The 7,500-nt window shown below is 48.0% G+C and overlaps 1 pseudogene across 1 annotated transcript in view; it reads left to right on the top strand.

The window, feature by feature from the left end:
- The first annotated feature begins 6,658 nt into the window (after positions 1-6,658).
- Positions 6,659-7,500, top strand: part of LOC308169554 (7SK snRNA methylphosphate capping enzyme-like) — a 5,963-nt pseudogene continuing 5,121 nt past the window's right edge. Inside the window, exon 1 of the transcript in view lies at positions 6,659-7,500. This exon is cut by the window's right edge and continues 180 nt beyond it. The product of the transcript in view is annotated as a 7SK snRNA methylphosphate capping enzyme-like (transcript).

The following is a 7,500-nucleotide window of genomic DNA, read 5'->3' as shown; positions in this document are numbered from 1 at the left end:
TCAACAGGACTGTCTGTTACTGAGCTGTCCTTCAACAGGACTGTCTGTTACTGAGCTGTCCTTCAACAGGTCGACTGTCTGTTACTGAGCTGTCCTTCAACAGGTCAACTGTCTGTTACTGAGCTGTCCTTCAACAGGACTGTCTGTTACTGAGCTGTCCTTCAACAGGACTGTCTGTTACTGAGCTGTCCTTCTACAGGACTGTCTGTTACTGAGCTGTCCTTCAACAGGACTGTCTGTTACTGAGCTGTCTGTCTGTTACTGAGCTGTCCTTCAACAGGACTGTCTGTTACTGAGCTGTCCTTCAACAGGACTGTCTGTTACTGAGCTGTCTTTCAACAGGACTGTCTGTTACTGAGCTGTCCTTCAACAGGACTGTCTGTTACTGAGCTGTCCTTCAACAGGTCTACTGTCTGTTACTGAGCTGTCCTTCAACAGGACTGTCTGTTACTGAGCTGTCCTTCAACAGGACTGTCTGTTACTGAGCTGTCTTTCAACAGGACTGTCTGTTACTGAGCTGTCCTTCAACAGGACTGTCTGTTACTGAGCTGTCCTTCAACAGGTCTACTGTCTGTTACTGAGCTGTCCTTCAACAGGTCTGTCTGTTACTGAGCTGTCCTTCAACAGGTCTGTCTGTTACTGAGCTGTCCTTCAACAGGACTGTCTGTTACTGAGCTGTCCTTCAACAGGACTGTCTGTTACTGAGCTGTCCTTCAACAGGTCTGTCTGTTACTGAGCTGTCCTTCAACAGGACTGTCTGTTACTGAGCTGTCCTTCAACAGGTCTGTCTGTTACTGAGCTGTCCTTCAACAGGTCTGTCTGTTACTGAGCTGTCCTTCAACAGGACTGTCTGTTACTGAGCTGTCCTTCAACAGGTCTGTCTGTTACTGAGCTGTCCTTCAACAGGTCTGTCTGTTACTGAGCTGTCCTTCAACAGGTCTGTCTGTTACTGAGCTGTCCTTCAACAGGTCTGTCTGTTACTGAGCTGTCCTTCAACAGGACTGTCTGTTACTGAGCTGTCCTTCAACAGGTCTGTCTGTTACTGAGCTGTCCTTCAACAGGTCTGTCTGTTACTGAGCTGTCCTTCAACAGGTCTGTCTGTTACTGAGCTGTCCTTCAACAGGTCTGTCTGTTACTGAGCTGTCCTTCAACAGGACTGTCTGTTACTGAGCTGTCCTTCAACAGGTCTGTCTGTTACTGAGCTGTCCTTCAACAGGTCTACTGTCTGTTACTGAGCTGTCCTTCAACAGGTCTGTCTGTTACTGAGCTGTCCTTCAACAGGACTGTCTGTTACAGAGCTGTCCTTCAACAGGACTGTCTGTTACTGAGCTGTCCTTCAACAGGACTGTCTGTTACTGAGCTGTCCTTCAACAGGTCTGTCTGTTACTGAGCTGTCCTTCAACAGGTCTGTCTGTTACTGAGCTGTCCTTCAACAGGACTGTCTGTTACTGAGCTGTCCTTCAACAGGTCTGTCTGTTACTGAGCTGTCCTTCAACAGGACTGTCTGTTACTGAGCTGTCCTTCAACAGGTCAACTGTCTGTTACTGAGCTGTCCTTCAACAGGACTGTCTGTTACTGAGCTGTCCTTCAACAGGTCTGTCTGTTACTGAGCTGTCCTTCAACAGGTCTGTCTGTTACTGAGCTGTCCTTCAACAGGACTGTCTGTTACTGAGCTGTCCTTCAACAGGTCTGTCTGTTACTGAGCTGTCCTTCAACAGGTCTGTCTGTTACTGAGCTGTCCTTCAACAGGTCAACTGTCTGTTACTGAGCTGTCCTTCAACAGGTCTGTCTGTTACTGAGCTGTCCTTCAACAGGTCTGTCTGTTACTGAGCTGTCCTTCAACAGGTCTGTCTGTTACTGAGCTGTCCTTCAACAGGTCTGTCTGTTACTGAGCTGTCCTTCAACAGGACTGTCTGTTACTGAGCTGTCCTTCAACAGGTCTGTCTGTTACTGAGCTGTCCTTCAACAGGACTGTCTGTTACTGAGCTGTCCTTCAACAGGTCAACTGTCTGTTACTGAGCTGTCCTTCAACAGGTCTGTCTGTTACTGAGCTGTCCTTCAACAGGACTGTCTGTTACTGAGCTGTCCTTCAACAGGACTGTCTGTTACTGAGCTGTCCTTCAACAGGTCTACTGTCTGTTACTGAGCTGTCCTTCAACAGGTCAACTGTCTGTTACTGAGCTGTCCTTCAACAGGACTGTCTGTTACTGAGCTGTCCTTCAACAGGACTGTCTGTTACTGAGCTGTCCTTCAACAGGACTGTCTGTTACTGAGCTGTCCTTCAACAGGTCAACTGTCTGATTAATTATTATTATTATTTTTACTACTCACATGGACCTTTTGAAAATGTACTGAAATATAAATGAGCACAAATTAACTTTAACATAAGTATAGCCTACTTGATAACTAACTAAGACATTAGTTACAATTCAAGTATAGTTTTTGGAAATACAGTTAATGGGAGGAAATTAAATACAAAATGTTTATTTGATCGCAATTAATAAATAAATACATGAATAAGACATTTGTCTCAAGTATACTTTTTGTCACTACACTTAAATACAAATGAGAGGAAATAGTTCCAAGTGCATTTTCAATATAGTATATTATTTGATTACTTAATTTACTTTTTATACAAATACAATTAAGCAGAAATAGATTTTAAGTAGATTCTCAATAAATATATGAAACACATTAAGCAAATATTCAATAGATTTCATTTACAATTAGGTATACTTTTATTCACTTGGAAGAGTTGTTTCCCAACTAAGTCCTTTGCATTGATAGTATAAGAGAAGAGGAGGAGAGAAGAGAAGAGAAGAGAAGAGAAGGAGGGAGAAAGGAGGAGGAGAGGAGAGATGGAGGAGGAGGAGGAGAGGAGAGTTTATAGTATGCTATTGTTATTGTTTCCCTATTATTGTTATTGAATTCTTAATTGTAGATGGTTGCGGTGTTGAGGAGTTGCACCAAAGCATTTCATCAGCTCGTGTCTTGTTTACCCTCCCAGGCTGTTCTAATGGAACTCAGACAGCGCCCTCTAGTGGCTCTTAGCGGTATAACACTCAGACATCGCCCCCTAGCGGATGTTAGCGGGATAACACTTAGACATCGCCCCCTAGCGGATGTTAGCGGGCTAACACTCAGACAGCGCCCTCTAGCGGCTCTTAGCGGGCTAACACCCAGACAGCGCCCTCTAGCGGCTCTTAGCGGGCTAACACTCAGACAGCGGGGTTCAGGGCAGAGTGCTGTAAGCGGGGAGACGCCGGGGTTCAATAGTCCAGCACAGCCAGTTAAACCAGATATACACAGAGAGAGAGAGGTATATTTGTAATCTATTTATTTGTAATCTAGTATGTAATCTATTTATTTATTCTAGTATGTACATGTATGTACATTACATTCTTTTTGTTTTAGTTTTTTATCTTCACACAAGGTTCTATTTCAGTTTAGAATGATAAGGTTCTATTTCAGTTTAGAATGATAAGGTTCTATTTCAGTGTAGAATGATAAGGTTCTATCTCCGTTTAGAATTAGAATTAAGGTTCTATCTCCGTTTAGAATGAGAAGGATCTATCTCCGTATAGAATGATAAGGTTCTATCTCCATTTAGGGCAGTTCAGAGATATTGAGCGTCAAAGTTTTTACATTCCATTATGTTCTGTGAGATGGAACCTTTGTATTTGATTAATTACTAATTAAAACATTTCAACATTTTAAAAATAACACCACACAGGCGTTAATAAACACCAAATGGATCAGATTATGTAAAAAACTCAATTTTGACAAAAATGGAGATAGAACCTTATAATTCTAACGTCACGAGATGACGGACACTTGTACGTGCTTATCAATGATTGAGAGAAACGTGTTTATTAACAAATCCAGAGCCAGTTCTACTTCAGGGATTTTTCAGAAGTAGGCTATAACAAATGTCACTATGAATTTGGTCAAATAAGAAAGCTTGATCACTGAAGTTTTTTATTTTTTATTTTATTTATTTTGATGATAGTGTGAAATTGAGTTTTCTTTAGTTTAGTATTCCTGACATGAAGTTAGTTACTTCCTAAGTCAAATGCACCACTACTAACAATAATTATATTTTCTATTCTATCAATTAACGTAGATAAGACTTATTCTGAAACCAAATATAACTAACATAACTGTTGTTGGTTGTTGCATGGTAGAGGGGTTGCAGGCCATGGCTCCATCGTGCGTGTTGTGTGTCTGAGTGACAGGTGACATTGGACACCACGCCACGCTTGGGAAGAACAGCATTTCCCATGATGCATCGCTTCGAAAGAACAGCATTTCCCATGATGCACCGCTTCGGAAGAACAGCATTTCCCTTGATGCATCGCGTCGGAAGACCATCATTTCCCATGATGCATCGCTTCGGAAGAACATCATTTCCCATGATGCATCGCTTCGGAAGAACAGCATTTCCCATGATGCATCATGGTCCCACCACATGGGGAAGGAATGGGGGAAGGGAGGGGAGGAGCGAGGGGGGATATAAGAGATATAATGAATATAATCAATCGTTGTTTACCGTTACGAAATGCCCCCCCACCCCCCACACACACACACCTCACCCTCCCCCCCCTCTCTCTACAGCGATGTGTGGCTATTTATACATCATATTTATATATTATTACATATTTATCCATCAGCTGCGATCTAAATGCGTCTCATGTTGACACGCCATGGGGTGTCCGCGGCAGATGCCTGTCCTCGCTGAAACAGCACAGACCTTTTAAACCCATACCTCTTTCACAGGAGAGGAGATTATTCAGTATCTCCACCAAACCTGTCCTTGGTCATCAAAATGTGTACTCAGCCGTCAAAGATGACATGTTTAAATGACTATTATGACCCAATGCAAGACAGGCAGCCGCACTGACAGCTCGTCTGCCCAGAGGGCGGGACCTAGTTCTCCTCTCCCAGCCAAAGCGAGTGTCCCATTGGTCACTCCGAGGAGGTTCGGGCAGCAGGGTGGCTGGTGATTGGTCAGATGTCACGTCCCTTCAGCGTGGCTGTGTATAAAACTGCGTGGCGATCCGGAGATACGGAGAGAGAGAGAGAGCGATCAACTCAGATTAGGGTACATTCACACACACACCCATATCCTTACAGGTTATCTGGATTTTATTTTATTTTATTTTTTATTTTTTAGTAGAATCTCAGACAATCTTTATTGATTTTTTTCGATATTTTATGTTTTTTTTCTTTTTTGTTGTTGTTATTGTTGTTTTTTATTCGTGTCAGTACCGATAGATGCTTTAGCTCCGTTCCTGTGCGTGCGTGTGTGTGTGTGTGTGTGTGTGTGTGTGTGTGTGTGCGTGCGTGTGTGTGTGTGCGTGCGTGTGTGTGTGTTTCCGTTTGTTTTTGACACACAGTGAGGAGGCGGAGAGAACTGGGAGGGCGTGCGTGTGTGTGTGTGTGTGTGTGTGTGTGTGTGTGTGTGTGTGAGTGTGTGTGTGTCGGGGGGGGGGTTAACATCATTATTATACATATGGTTAAAAGAAAGGGGGGGGCGGGGGGGGGGAGTGTATGGCTGGATAAACACCTCACCTGTCCTTCAAAGTGTTTGCTAGATAGAACTGTCTAAGCATAACTGTCTCACACCTGTGAAGGAGAGGGAGGGAGAGAGAGAGAGAGAGAGAGAGAGAGAGAGAGAGAGAGAGAGAGAGAGAGAGGGAGAGAGAGAGGGAGGGAGAGAGAGAGAGAGAGGGAGAGGGAGGGAGAGAGAGAGAGAGAGGGAGAGAGAGAGGGAGGGAGAGAGAGAGAGGGAGAGGGAGGGAGGGAGGGAGAGAGGGAGAGTGGGAGGGAGGGAGAGAGAGAGAGAGGGAGAGAGAGAGGGAGGGAGAGAGAGAGAGGGAGAGGGAGGGAGGGAGAGAGAGAGGGAGGGAGGGAGGGAGAGAGGGAAGGAGGGAGAGAGAGAGAGAGGGAGAGAGGGAAGGAAGGAGGGAGAGAGAGAGACACACTGAACATTTGACCAAAGCACAGAGGAGAGACTGAAGTCTGACAGCCCAGAGGGAGGAGCCACTCTGCTGAGTAAGTGGTGTGTGTGTGTGTGTGTGTGTGTGTGTGTGTGTGTGTGTGTGTGTGTGTGTGTGTGTGTGTGTGTGTGTGTGTGTGTAGGGGTGGGGCTGACTGATTGACTGACTGGCTGGTTAACTGGCTGGTTGGCTAACTGGTCGAATGACTGGCTGACTGGCTGGTTGGCTGACTGGTCGAATGACTGGCTGGCTGTTTGTTTGGCTGACTGACTGACTGACTGACTGACTGGTTGACTGACTGACTGACTGGTTGACTGACTGGCTTGTTGACTGACTGACTGACTGACTGACTGGTTGACTGACTGACTGACTGGCTGGTTGGCTGACTGACTGACTGACTGACTGACTGACTGACTGGTTGACTGACTGACTGACTGACTGGTTGACTGACTGACTGACTGACTGACTGGTTGACTGACTGACTGACTGACTGGCTGGTTGGCTGACTGACTGACTGGCTTGTTGACGTCTTGTTTGTTTGTTTGTTGTTCAAACGTGTCGTCCAATCCCCTCTCCTCCCGTCTCTCTAGATTGATGCCATTGGCCGCCGCGCCCAGAGCCCCTCCCACAGCGCCCAGAGCCCCTCCCACAGGAAGAAGATGATCAGGATGTCTCTGGACAAGGAGACGCTCCTGCCCTGCGACGGCCAGGGGGGGACGCGGGGCGGCTCCCAGAATGCCCTGCTGCGGGAGGAGGAGGGGGCGTGGCCTTCTCCGGCAGCGTGCTGGTGAGGGAACGCGCCCCGCCCTCTCAGCAGCAGCAGCAGCAGCGAATGGGGAAGCGGCGCTACTCCGTGGGCGTTGGCTTCAGGCACCCAGGCTTCTCGGCCAACAACAACAACAACAACAACAAGCGCCGTCGTCGTGCCAACAGCGACGGCCAATCGGCGGAGCCCGTGCTGCCCAGCAGCTTCCACCTGGGCGGGAACATCTTCGACCCGCTGAACCTCAACTCCCTATTGGACGAGGAGGTGAGCCGCTGCATGAACGCCGCCACGCCCCGCAGCTCGCCCCTGCCAGCCCGCGCCAGAAACCCTGTACGCATCCTGGTGCCCCGCGACATCACCGACCCGCTGAACCTGAAGAGCAGGGGGGAGGAGGAGGAGGGGGGGGGGAAGGAGGGGGGGGTGGAGGGGGGAGGAGGAGGGGTAGGGGGGGTGCTGGTGTCCCCCATGAAGATCAGGAAGAGACACCGGAACAGACACCACGGGGGAGGGGGGGGAGGGGCGGGGGAGCCTCCCTCCGCAGACACACGCAGCTCAAACGTGGCGGTCGTCGTGACGGTGGGGGAGGGAGGGGGTGGATTGGGGGGAGGGGGAGGGGGAGGGGGAGGAGTGGGGGGAGGGGGCGTGGGCGTGGCTGCAGTACTGCAGGAGGAGTCGTCGTCCCCCCCGCCCCCCCCCCTCCCCTACGAGCTCAACACTTCCATCAACTGTCGGGAC

This window comes from Nansenia antarctica (assembly GCF_963989245.1).
Source record: "Nansenia antarctica genome assembly, chromosome: 13".
Classification (NCBI taxonomy): domain Eukaryota; kingdom Metazoa; phylum Chordata; class Actinopteri; order Argentiniformes; family Microstomatidae; genus Nansenia; species Nansenia antarctica.
The sequence above is the reverse complement of the archived record's forward strand: the minus strand, read 5'-3'. Positions and strand labels throughout refer to the sequence as shown.